An 11,236-nucleotide genomic window follows, 5' to 3' on the forward strand; every position below is an offset into this window, starting at 1 on the left:
AAATTTACTTTGTCCTTTTATAGGCAATTCTTGAAGAAAGTATAGCAAGTCATAATTTTCTGTATTTCTAAAAAATCTCATATTCTAACTACGAAGTGCTGTTAACCTTTACTCCTATGCAGACACACAAAAAGGTAAAATACAGTTTATTACATTTCAATCTAAGAGATTAACACATTACTATTTATTTTTATTGGCAGTGTGCCCAAATACCCCAGATCCGCAAGACTGATAGTGAAAAAGAAAATATTTCAGGCCTCAAAGAGAGCAGATCTATGGTTGCCTGGAATGTGTAAACAGCCAGAGCCCGTTTTACTTCCCACCCCCACTCCCACCACCCCCACCTCCCCTTCTTAACCCCTCCTAGCATCAGCCCGGAGTGCTGCTCTCAACCACAGGAGAGAACAGAAACGTAGTAACATCCAATAACAAAATTCCTGACAATTTAAGATGCAAGAATTTGGATTTACTGAAAGGCGACGGTATCATATAAATGGCTGGAGTCTAAAATAAAAACCGGTACTGCATAAGACCCTCCCAAAAAAGAAAAGAAAAATCAGTTGAGCAGGCTTGCTATGTGACAGACCTGATAAACACAAACTAAGGGAATCCAAATGCTCCTCGCTAGATTATTCTTTGTGCAACTATAGATCAGCCAGATCTGCGTTCTATCGCAGAACCCTGATCACAGTCCTACAAAAGGGAAGGGATATTTTCATAAAAATCTATACAATATAACAAAACCGATGCCAAAATTTAATGCTGATATAAATTCCCTTCCATGAAAACAAACATTATTACTTGCGTAATGATATATACACCCACAAAGCAGTCAGACATGAAAATAGATATCATCACATCTTTAAGAAGTTTACAATATAATTGTATCAGTGGGATTTAATCTCTTTAAATTTGTGGACCTATGAAGATACCTTGTACTTTGTACCTGAATTTGAGAAGAATGACAATAGACTTCCTTTCCCCGCCCCCCCCCCCGAGCTCTAAAAAAAACGTCCGTGTGTCCCCTAGCAGCTTGCAAGCCACAGTTTGAAACTACAGAATTAGAGAACTGGTGAATATTACCGCTGTTATTTACCTAGCAGCTGTAGTCATCAAAAACAAACCAAACAAGGATGTACCAAAAAAAAAAAAAAAAAAAAAAAAAAAAGAAATGGCAATTAAAACATCTGAGCAAATGGCTGTGTATGATGGGAAGCTCAGGAAAGCTGACAGAATAAAATATACAGTATAGTGTCAAACACTGGAAGGCAGTTTCATACTGTTGTTTACAAGTAATAGGTCACACAGCTCTCGTATTTTTCCTTTCTTTTAATTTAACTGTTTTTATGAATGCATTTGGCTAACATTCAAAAGAACACATCCATAGACTAATGAGGATAAAATGCTGGCTCAAAGGAGACACAGCAAACGGTCTGTCAATAGAATATTTGCAAACAGTTGAAATCAATAGTAAATTCAACCTAACCAAATGCAATGCATACAGACAGAAATTAAAAGACTGAGGCAATTGGCAAATACATAAATGATGTTTCAGGCCACAGGGCATACTTTCTCACATACGTTAGCACGTTAAATAGGCTGGCAAGACATGCGCACCACTTGAGACACAAGAGAAGTAACTGTATTTCCAAAGACAAAAATAACAATTAACACAATGCTAGCAGCATAAATGACTATATATTTACGTAAAACAACTATTTGTAGAATGTTTAAGTCATCAAATGAAAAAAGTTTGAGTCAGAAAATTTATTTTTAAGGATAGAAAAATAAACTTAATGCTCCCTCTGCATAATTTTCCTTATCCATTGTCGAGAAACACAAGGCAACCACCCCAGAGAAAAAAAAGTAAATTAAAACAAAACACATACACCACATCACCAGTACACAGACATACCCATTCTAGGGGCTTTTTGCATTTAGGAGCATATTTCGTATTTCTTTCTACGGCCAGCATCTAATGTGAAGAATGAAGCGTCGCACTATGCACTGGCAGGCTTCTGCCTGCCAGCTGAGCCTCCCCGGTGTCAACCCAGCCAGCTGCGGGACTCGTACCCACCGAAGGCTTTGCTTACCTGGCATTAACCAGGCGGCTGAGGGAGGCCGGGTGCTGCGGCCCGTACAACGCAACGAGAGCCAGACTGCTGAGGTTCATCGCGGAACGGATTAGAGAAGGAACAGCTCCAGCCTCCAGGCAACGTGGAACGCGCGGGGTATACCCTTGGCTGCGTGGGACGGCTGGCACGTGGTCTCCACAGAGGGTACGGCATTCATAACCCTTCCGCAAAAACCAAGCATCAGGTGCCGGACCTGACCCTTTGGGCTTCTTATATGATAGGTCACAGCTGGCAGAAGAGTTTTGAGACTATAGGTGATCTAGACAGACGACGAGAGCATCCTGCCACTGCTTGCCAGTCGCTTTATGGGTGGCTGCTGCTAGTTTCTCAGACCTTTTGATGTGGGCTGGCCTGAAAAACTGAGGGCACTTGACTGAAAAAAAGTCATAGGTTCCAACCATCTGTCTAAGCCGGTCACTTTTCACTGTATGTGTCCGCAACCTCAAATTGCTAAGTCTTACACTTCATACTGCAAAATACTAAGTCTAAGTAAATTCCCACACAGCTTCTGCACATTTTAAAGAAACTGGGCTCTAAATCCTGACTTCATGTTTGTCAGCTACAGAAATTTCAAAGGACATTGTGAAGCTTCAGATAAGAATGGTATTCAAAATAGATCGTGGAAGTTACGCCACACAAAAAACATTACTTATCTGGGCTACGGGAAAGGAGAGGGACGTCACAATCTGTTTCATTACAAGAACACCGACTATCAGGACTAAAGCTAAAGTCACGTACATCAGCTGTCACTTTAAAAAAATGCTCAGAAATGTTTACTTAATCAGTCAAGAATCCGTGCTGCCATCGTATAAGGCCTGATCCTAGAAGTCTCCTGCACACGCCAAATATGTTTTTGCAACATCGGGCCACAGCTATAACAGGATTTGTTGAATGTTCAGAACACAAATGTATCATCAACTCTGTCCTTTCTGGCATTGCCTGTGTGTCATGGAGCTGACAGAAAGAAAAACTATGAAACACAGAAAATATCCATTAAAATGAAACCTCTTAAACTTCACTCAAAACGCTAATAGTTTTCAGGGGGAGTGGATGTTAAAAAAACACTTTAAAAGCATTTACAAAAAAGTTGGAAAAAAACAAGAGGCTTGTTCAGAGGCGATCTAATACCCTAAGCCCAACTCTGTCAGCCAAGAAACTAACTTACAGATTAAACAGAAGATCAACAAATTAAAGCAATCATTACTTCTAACTCCAAACTGACCACCAAAAGGGAGATAAAACTTGTTTTCATCATTTTCTTTTTATACTTTGCTATCCTAATTTATAATTTGACGGAAAATGGGATTGTACTTTAGTAAGTAGAATTTTACATTCACACTTTTTAACAACGTAGCAACAAAATAAATCGACTTTGTGTTTTGATCTTTAAAATTCTTCAAAACCAGTCATTAATAAAATCTTCATAGTAGTTCTGTAGGATGGTAGGCAGACAAATCATTTACATTCCACTGTAAGTGGAAAGGAGTGCCCTATCAATTGCCTTGTAAAGATGTTGAGGAGCAGATTTTTTCTTTTTATAGATATATATTCAAATTTACTATTTTAAAAAAAAGGAAAAAGTGATGTACTTCAAAAGAATCTCATGGCAATGCAAACACAGGAGCAAACAACTACAAAAGTAGTCACTGTAATTATCTAAGCACTTTTAAAATATGTACAGGATACAGGTCACTACATATTTTTAGTCAGAGGAAATTAAGTTTATTTCTTTCACACTGGACTCCATGTACAAAAACACCCGCTATGCACAACAAACCTCATCTACAAAGCCACCATCCACTGAGTGTGATTAAACTGACAGTGTTTAATGGCATTTAACATGTTGCCATCAGAAAACATAGAACCCTTCTGTGTTTAAAGTGGTTTTTTAGCCCAAAAATATATGCTGTTAGTAATGTTTTAGAAACCATGAAGAATATATTGTTTTCCCTAAGCAAAATTTAAAATAAAAAATTTAATCCAGCAGTGAGCACATACGCATACAAACATGCAGAATGTTAGAAAAAACATAGACACACACACACAAAAAGCCATGGCTGTAACCACAAAATAACACCAACATGTTAGAAAATAACCACATACCATACATACTACCATCATAACACTGAAGAAATGCACAGAACTAAGAGGTTTTGAAGGCATGTCATCTTAGCCAAGAAAAAAAAAAAAAAATCCTAAAAAGTTTCTGTTGGCTACTTGTCGGTCCGCAGGTTAAAATCCGGTAGCGCCTAGCCCGTGAGGTAATCCACTCCCACTCTTCTTCCTCCTCCTTGTAAAACTGCCCATCAGGGCTTAAGCTACGTTCTATTTTTTAACCTAGCCTCTACCCAGCATTACCAGACTAGGTAGTAAAGACATGATGGTGGTCTCCCAGAAAAGTTAATTTCATTCATCAGCAGTGAGAGTAATCATTACGTTAATGCTTTGGTAAATTTGAGCAGTATGTAATAACCAGGTCTCTCCTTCCACTTTAATATTGCATTTAGGGCCATCCTTTCAGCTTGCCTCATGTTTTTTTCCAAGCACATAAAATCCTGTGAGAACGAAGCTGGATGAATTTTTACAATACGCTGTCATGCACTACTTTTAAACTAACTGGCTCATTTAAATTAACTGGTTATGTAAGATACTTATTGATATAAGCAGAAGTATCAGAGCCGAGCATGTTTGGGTTTTCTAATATAAATGCAGATTCCTACAAATACAAATGAGCACTGTTAATGAGTTATGACACCATCAACCCCAAAAAAACCCAGTAATAGTCAAAATGGAAAGAAAGAAACCTTGAATACCTTTCACAGAATGACAGAAAACCTGTCTCATGAACACCATGCCATGCTATTAAAAATGTACCTGCTTCTGTTCTCTACTTTCGTTTTTGAGAACTAGTATAGGAACAAAGATGTGTACCTCGTTAGAATAATCCTCAGGCCTGCCTTTTATCTGTGCCTTTCAGATTACATTAGTTTAAAAGTCAAAAAATTAACAAGTAAACTATATTAACTACATAGAACTACAGAAGCTCTTGCATTAAAAAAGGACAAAGCTCAATCCAAAAAAGTAAAAAAAAACCAAACAGCAGTCACAATTAAGCTACAATGAAAGACAGTTTAATGCATAAAATGGGCAGCATTACCAATATCTTCTGAAAAAAACAGAAAAGATTTGGTGTGTTTCAATCAGTTCTGTAACCAAATTAATTCCTAGAGGTCTAACTCATGTTTGCATGTCAATGGGCACGAGAAGAGTTAAGTTTATTTTGTGACTGTGAGAAGCACCAGCTAGACATCCTTGGAAACTAATCCCCACAATAAAAACAGGCACTGTCCGTGCTTGGATCCCCTGTCCTACCCCGCCAGCAAAGCCTGACCCTGTCTGTGGGGAACACGAGGGAAGAGGGTAATTTCACCTCGATCTCTCTGTTGAGACCAAGGTTTAAATTTTACTTCTAAGAGCAACCAAAAACTAAACAGAATTTAAAAAAAGGGGGGGGGGGGGAGAATTAAGAGGTTATCTCTCAGCCACATACAAAACGCCAGTCGTCACCTCCGGTCTTACCACGCTCAGTCAGATGCACAAGCACAGTGTCCACTCCTGGACTTTGCCACATTTCAGCAAGCACATAATTAAAGGGCGCTGCACCTCTCTCTTCTCCCAAAACCTGACATCCAGCCAGGCCCAGTCCTACATTCATTTCGCCGGCTCTGCACTACCTCGGGTGCTGCTGACCAGAGCTTGACAGCTGAGCACATCCTGGTTCAGGGTTTGAGAGCACTTCATGGCACTCCAGCACCGTTCTCCAACCTCAGGTTGACTCCCTTTTTTTTCTCCAAAGCTACTTTTCAGACAAGACGTATACATACGTGCACACGCACACACGTACGGCAACCTGTGTAGTTCATTTTAAACAAGTAGTATTTGTGAAACTGATTACTGCTCAACAACCCCAACTGAGATTATGTGCTAACAGAAGTCTTAATACTAATGGGTCTCTGGACACGCACGTATTCTCTGCTGGTAGCAACTAGACTAAACCCACTGGCACAGACAACAACCAACTTGTAGCTGCTGAACAACACTGAAACTGTCATATGGTGATAACAATTCCTAATTGTAAGTTACCAACAGACACATATGCGCAAAAAATTCGTATTTTTACATCACTTTATAAAAATCTCATTTATGTATTAACTGTACACTGTGAAGGTCAATTCTTTTGGAAGAAAATCTTTCCAATGATTTTGCTGTAGGCTACAGGGTTGTGTTCAAGTTGGCACAAACTCATCGGTGGACACTCCTATGCATGAAATACAACAACAGCTGTATCCCTGTTCATCCCAACAATACCACAGCTTCCTTTCAGCGGTGCTATTATAACATGACTATTCTGTTCAGAAACGTAAGTCGTAAATAGTTGCCTTCACTCTTGAACTATGGAGAATATTCTGCAGAGTCTCCATTCAATGGTAGAGGATTAATGAAGAGCTGATAGTGCTACACAGCAAAATACAGCAGAAGACAAAGTTGTACACCCAGTGCAGTTTGCTGCCTTCAAAAAGGAGCACAACAAATGCATTATTCTGCAGAATGACAAAGGGAATCCATCCACCAACAGAAAATCCTCTTTGTTTTCTTGAAGATAACGTCAAAGGATATTTTCCAAGTATTTTAAATGCCTAAGGGAAAAATGCTGCTTCTTTGCTGTATCAATAATTTATTGTAGGTATGGGAAAGCTGTGTTTCAATCAGGGAAAAAAAATAAAATCACATTTGATGTTACCACATCTTTCCACCTAACAAAATTACGATTTCATGTGAGAAAATGCATTCTAAACCCACTATGTAGTAGAAAGAGGTTAAACCGTAACTGAGAATTGGGAGATCAAATGAAATTTAGGTCAGTAAATGCAATCGAGTTTTGAATGGCAGTGGAGCAATGTATAGAGTAACCGTTACATATTAATGGCGAAACACTGCTTTTTCAAAGGCCTTGTTTCACCCTCCAATGGCAAAGAGAGTCAATAAAACCCAGCACTTAATTAGACAAAAGTATTTTGATGAGTGTGTGTATATATATAATTATTATGTGTTGTTAGCGCTACTCATCGCTTCATAAATAGGCTGCAACTCGTGTCACCTAAGCATCAAGAGGCACTGCTTTGTCCACGAGTTTACTGTACTGTGTTAAATTCTCATAGCAAATGAGTAAGATTCAACACTCAAGCCAAATGCCATTTACGCAATGCACTTAGCTAAAATAGGAAAATAATTGTTTCTTCATACTACAGTACTATTATCATGATTTTATACTGAATGGATATACCATAGGGTTCTTGGCATAAAATTCTGTTATAACTTCACGTAAAATGATGAATCTCTACAATGCATTCCAACATAAATAGGACAAGCAGACATGTATCGACTGTCCGTGCTACTAACAGAGAAGGTCAAGAAATGGGGTTAAACACTGTGATGTCCCTTTTATTGCATCAAGTCAACAAACTGATAAAAATGGAAGCCGAATCATCAGATGCACCTAACCCCAAACCTCTTTTCTTCCTGCAGTCATACCAGTAACCCAGAGTAAAGACAGAGACTGGTGGCTGGGACCCAGACGGAGGATTACAGAGGCAATATACAGACTGCATGTACATCCATATGCTCCTCTCTCCTCAAACAACAAATCAAAAAATCCAATACCCACTGCTACAGTCCAATGTTTTTAAAGCATCAGTATAACCTGAACCAAATACAAACACGCACAAGAAAAGTGACACAAGATGCCTGTGCTCCTTAACCTTCAAAACCAGCCACGTATCCATAGCTAAACTTGCTTTCAGTGAAGCTTGCAGAAGCAATTTTTTATATTTCTATCAAATTACTAAATATTAGTAACTGTTATTTGTAAATCTGTGACTAGCATAAGATCTCTACACAAGAAGAGAAACTGGCAAGAAACAGTGACCTTGTCTTAGGAGACTGAACATCCTTCTTTGATTCCACCTAGTTTTTACACAGTCCTAACTTCAGGAGGCTTCTCATGTTTGTAAAACAAAATACCATTAGTCGCTCTTAAAACAAAATTCCATTACATTAATGGCCAGACTGCCACCAAAAAAAACCCAAAACCAACCTCAAAATATTCTCTTGTCTACCAAAGACAAGAAAAATAACCTAAGCGCCATTTTTCACCTTTGGACGTTTGTTTCCGTATCATTAAAATGACAGATTTTGTATTGACAGGAAGGCTGCTATTCCTGTGTAGAGCCATGGTTCCAATGTTTTTGTTTAATTTCAACCAACTTGTCCAAGTAGGCCATTTGGTAAAAACCTATAAATGGCACCCAGGGGGTCTGGGTTCTTGCTGTAAAGAGGTCAGCTATTTCCTCCTAACTAAAAATAGGCAAGAGGAGGGAGGGGAAGAGGGAAGGGAGTTTAATTTAGCAGCTGAAAAAGAGTTTACAAAATTACTTCCATCTTGCCTCATAATGATGATTATGAAAAAAAGGAATCTGCCCTCAAGAGTTACAAAACCTTGATCACTTCATAGGCAGGCTGGTGTACATAACCTAAAGTGATACTAGAAATTAAAAGAGTAATGGTAAAGAGAACGCAGGGTACGGATCACAGGTCGTGAAGGTGAAGGGATGCCTGCACCCTCTTTGTGCGGAGCAGCCCCATTTTTCGGCAACGGCGGTGCCAGGTGTTAACAACTCTCCCACCAGCTGAGGTCACGCTGTCGCCCCGCAGATAAGGCACTACAATCAACCGCTGTTCCCCCAAGTCAGTTTTTTCCACCATTTACCCTCCTGCCTTTTTGTCTCCCTCACTTACTCACATTACAACCTTTTGAAGGCGAGAACCGTTGCCTACGATATTCCCAAAATGGCCCCGATTTGAACGGGGGCCCCCCTTGGCACTACTAAAATATAAATGAGGTTGGTTCAATACTGACTATAGCATGAATTCTAAGACTGGACTCTACAACAGAAGCCAACAGAAAACAGCAAGAGCTAATGGCACCGAGGCAGGCACCCACGTGCTACCCACAGCCATCGCCAGGCTAAAGCCCTAGGGACGGGTTTTCCAGCCTCGTCTCCACGATGAGCCGGACTCAGCACATCGCTAAATCCGAAGCGTATCGCACTGCTGACTCACCTCAACTACCAAGAAACATCCCATCCGCGCTGGAGGATGTCCTCCTCTACTCCTTCCAAGCTCAGGGACGTAGGCCTTTAATGACCGTCACCACCACCGCCGCCGGAGGAGCCTCCCCTCAGGAAGGTGCTCCAGGAGGCACGACAGGTTAGACCCATCAAGTGGACAACACATCTACTACTCCTGGCCCCGCTGCCATGGAAGTGGGAAGAGCCCACCCGTAAATACCTGGGAGGACCAAAACTGGACAAACTGGCAGAGCGGAAGCCTTACAATTGCAGGCGCAGACGTGTCCCCTTTCTCTACCAAGGATTTAATTTATTTTTGCTCTTCCGATAGTCTTATTGTTGAGCATGGGGGCTCCTCGCCACCCGCTGAAAAGCAGAACGAGTCGCGTAACTCGCAGCAGGGGCATGGCAGAGCGCCCCGGGAGTTATCTTACTTAATCGGCTGGGGGAAGGGCAGGGGATGGATTCAGATGACAACTCAACTGCAGATGGGGTGGGTTTTTTTTTGGTCCTACGAGACTTGGACAGTTGTGCAGCTGCCAGCATTTACATGTATGTGTAAGTTTTAATCCTCTGCCTCTGAAACGCACTTTTTCATCTTAGGGGGAGAAACAACCAACCTTGGTTGTTGCTTAGCTCACTGAAGGTGTTAAACTGAGATGACTACAAGCAGCTCTGCTCAAATCTCCCCCGGTTTTACCATTATTGTGTGTAGCCCGAGAAAGGTTTAATGTATTTTTAATGCGATAGCATCCTTCCCCTCTCGCTTTCCTTTTTCCTCCCACCCCCTCCACAAACCTTCTGTGGGAACGCTTCCCGTTCTTACTGTCGTTGAGATGTTGTAATTATTATCTGTAATTGTTTTTTAAAAAAAACAAAACAACAGCCACAAAACACCCCAAAAAACCAAACCAACTCCGAAACACGCCAGGACAATCCTGCTCTCCTGCCAACATCATCTGCTATCACAGAATGAATGTATTTGCTTCAAAACCTGCCCAGTGCCTCTGTATTTGACAGCACACTCACCGTGGGACAGGAAGAGGCCTCAATCCAGCATGTGCAGCCACATGGTATATTATGTTAAACCTTGTACATGCCACACGAGCAGTCTCAGCTAAAGAACTGCTAATAAATGGGCTAAGGAAGAGAGCTATGACGTTGTTATTTGTCACGAGGCAAGACCTTGTATTTATTACCTACAATCAGATTTCCCACCGGCACAACATATTTGTTTTCATACTACCAGCCTAAGCCACCGGTCTTGAAATTTTAATTTTACACTCCATTTTATTCAAATCATCACTTGAGGAGGGCTCTTTTTCAACGGAGTGTTCCAGTTTTCTGCAACGTTATGCTGCAATATTTTCTTTTTTTTTTTTGCCGGGAGACACCCCATGAGCTCCCCCACGCAGAGCATTTCCCCTCCCCCACCGACACACAGACACATACATATATATACACTTTAAGGCTTGCGCGTCAAGAAAGGGAAAATGCCGCACGAATGCTCACGGAGGACGGCAAGGGACATGTTAAACCAACGTAAAGGAAAGCCTTTATTCAGTCCAAACACCGACTTTGAGAAATTAATATGCAAGCCTAACTTTTAGGGTGTGGCTCTGGGGGTCCCCCCACCCCCACCCCGCTTTTTGCGCTGTGCAGGATTTCTCCTCGAGCACCCAGCAACATCTCATGAAACAGGTCAAGGGTCACCCGCTTTACATCAGGCCACACCAAAATTCAGCCGCGCACGGAACCCCAAGACCTGACCCACCGCCCAGGTTAAAACGGCTCACGGCTGCAGGAGGGGTCCCGCCGCCCCCCCGGGACCCCACCGACGGCTGGGCAGGCCGGCCCGGCGCCAACCGCGGTGCAACAGGTCCGCAACCCCGCCGCCCCCTCCCCCCCCCCGCC

Source organism: Phaethon aethereus (assembly GCF_964289735.1).
Source record: "Phaethon aethereus genome assembly, chromosome: 1".
In the NCBI taxonomy this organism is placed as follows: Eukaryota; Metazoa; Chordata; class Aves; order Phaethontiformes; family Phaethontidae; genus Phaethon; species Phaethon aethereus.